Source organism: Tiliqua scincoides, chromosome 4, assembly GCF_035046505.1.
Source record: "Tiliqua scincoides isolate rTilSci1 chromosome 4, rTilSci1.hap2, whole genome shotgun sequence".
Taxonomy (NCBI): domain Eukaryota; kingdom Metazoa; phylum Chordata; class Lepidosauria; order Squamata; family Scincidae; genus Tiliqua; species Tiliqua scincoides.
Window position 1 is genome coordinate 160743546 of NC_089824.1, and position 3044 is coordinate 160746589.

Below are 3044 nucleotides of genomic sequence, written 5' to 3' on the forward strand. Positions count from 1 at the left end.
AGAGACCTAGATGTCTGCCAATTGACAACACAAACCACTACCTGGTTGTCATACCAGAAGTAGACAGTGGAGTCCTTCAGCTTCCCAAGATGCACTGTTACTTAACCTTTAAGTAACTGTTAAGTAACCTTCCCCCCCAAGATGCACTGTTACTACTATGGGTAACCATTCCAGAAAGGTGGGGTTGGGGTGATGCCCTCAGCCTGCCAGCCCAGGGGCCACCAGCCAGAACATCACCTGCCCCTGAAATAAACCCCACATCCCATGCTGCCCACTCCATCTGAACGAACCTGCAGCTCCCCTAAAGGAACCTCTCCACACACCAAAAGGAAATGCTATTGAATTCTGCTAAAGAGGACAACCACATGCCCATATCGTTACCAAAAAGGGCTGTTTTGTATAGGGGAATAATTACACTGCCCTCATTGGAAACTTCAGGACCATAAGCTGGATAACAAGACGGCGTAATGCAGAGAAATTCCCTTTTAGCTTAAGGAGGAGACTGAAAGATAAATTTTAACAAAAAATTATATTTTTATTACAAAAACACACAGGTAAACATAATGCACATGAAAAATGATGAGTCTTGGTCCTAGTACTTGCATCTAGTGTACCTAGCTTTATGGTGGTTGCATGTAAAAAGTATTTGGTGCATCCGAGGAAATTAGAAAGGGAACAGTTGCAGGGAAGGATTTTAGGGGTCCCTGGTCTGCCAAACCCAGTTGCTAACTAAAGATGGGGAGAAAAGGGGAGAAAAAAGGGGGGGGGGGAAAGGAAAAAGTCCCAGACGCGAGATAGTTACCTGACTTGTAGAGCAGTTGGATGGGGGGGAGAGTCCTATGGAGGACCCTCACAACACAGATGTGTTGTGTCCTTGGAGGGGGAGCCCAGAGAGAGAGAGCATGTGGCAACCAGCCCTCTCTTAAAAAGGGTTTTTGCTGACCTGGAGCTGACCTGGATGACCTGGATGTGACCTAGAGCTGACCTGGATGTGCTTGCTTACTACACACAGTGGGGTACTTGGAATATGTAAAACATTGAAAGGATTATCAGTAAAATTCAATAGGGTCAAATGACTGTCTTCCTAGCTGGGGGAATTTACAATACAGTAACCCAGGAAAGCAGTTCAAATTTGCATAGAGTACTTAAGCAGTGATTGAGTTAAAACAATACAATGAATACAGTAATGTAGGAGACACTTTAACAATGATTTACTATGCTAGACTTCTTCCTAGAGAGGTGGAGGTTGTGTAGCTTGTGACTTGACCTGAATTTGGCCTGTGTGAGAAGTTTAAGCCTGCATATTTTAGTCCATAGTAACATAACCAGATATAAAATCACAACTAAAGGGGAAAAAAGGGATTTTCACGTAACAATATCCTCTTACATAGCAGCTGTGACCCAGATCCAGTGTGGGGGCAGGCTGCTCCCTTAAGGGCATTACACATTCTCCTTAGGAAGGCTTGGCACAAGGACCATGACTATAGAGGCAAAATTCAGATAACCAAGTAGTTCTTGCAGTTCAAATTGTGTGACTTCCTTTGCAACACTGCATACCTTCAGTGGCTTTTTCAGCTTCTCAGCAGGAAGCCTGGTGTACTGCTTCACGCTGTCCAATTTGTTGTGGACAAAAATAAATCTGAAAAGTCCACTGCTAAGTTCATTTGACTGTGGAAAGACAGGACACAGGCAGCAAGATTCATAAGCCTCTTTACTGTCCTGCACAAATGACAACACAGAGGCAGCCCAAATTCCAAGGACCACCTGCTCAATCCAGTGTGGCTCAATCACACCAGATAACAAGAGACCTCATCCTGGTGCCCTCCCTTGCATCTGGCATTCTGACATAACCCATTTCTAAAATCAGGAGGTTGCGCATACACATCATGGCTTGTACCCCATAATGGATTTTTCCTCCAGAAACTTGTACAATCCCCTTTTAAAGGCGTCCAGGCCAGACGCCAGCACCACATCCTGTGGCAAGGAGTTCCACAGACCGACCACATGCTGAGTAAAGAAATATTTTCTTTTGTCTGTCCTAACCCGCCCAACACTCAATTTTAGTGGATGTCCCCTGGTTCTGGTATTATGTGAGAGTGTAAAGAGCATCTCCCTATCCACTCTGTCCATCCCCTGCATAATTTTGTATGTCTCAATCATGTCCCCCCTCAGGCATCTCTTTTCTAGGCTGAAGAGGCCCAAACGCCATAGCCTTTCCTCATAAGGAAGGTGCCCCAGCCCCGAAATCATCTTAGTCGCTCTCTTTTGCACCTTTTCCATTTCCACTATGTCTTTTTTGAGATGCGGCAACCAGAACTGGACACAATACTCCAGGTGTGGCCTTACCATAGATTTGTACAACGACATTATAATACTAGCCGTTTTGTTCTCAATACCCTTCCTAATGATCCCAAGCATAGAATTGGCCTTCTTCACTGCCGCCGCACATTGGGTCGACACTTTCATCGACCTGTCCACCACCACCCCAAGATCTCTCTCCTGATCTGTCACAGACAGCTCGGAACCCATTAGCCTATATGTGAAGTTTTGATTTTTTGCCCCAATGTGCATGACTTTACACTTACTGACATTGAAGCGCATCTGCCATTTTGCTGCCCATTCTGCCAGTCTGGAGAGATCCTTCTGGAGCTCCTCACAATCACTTCTGGTCTTCACCACTCAGAAAAGTTTGGTGTCGTCTGCAAACTTAGCCACTTCACTGCTCAACCCTGTCTCCAGGTCATTTATGAATAATATAATAATATAATATACAGTATTTGTATACCGCCTTTCTTGGTCTTTATTCAAGACTTTATTCAAGGCGGTTTACATAGGCAGGCTTATTAAATCCACGCAGGGATTTTTACAAATTGAAAGAAGGTTCTTTCTTTCAAGAACCACTACATTCAAGGTGTTACACTCCGATCTGGTTTAACATTCTGGCCTCCATCCTCCCACGCTCCGAGCAGAAGGAACAGCTCAGCTGCAGCTTGCCAGTTGCTTCAAGGTGGCACGGTGCCGGTGGCCTCGAACTGGCGACCTTG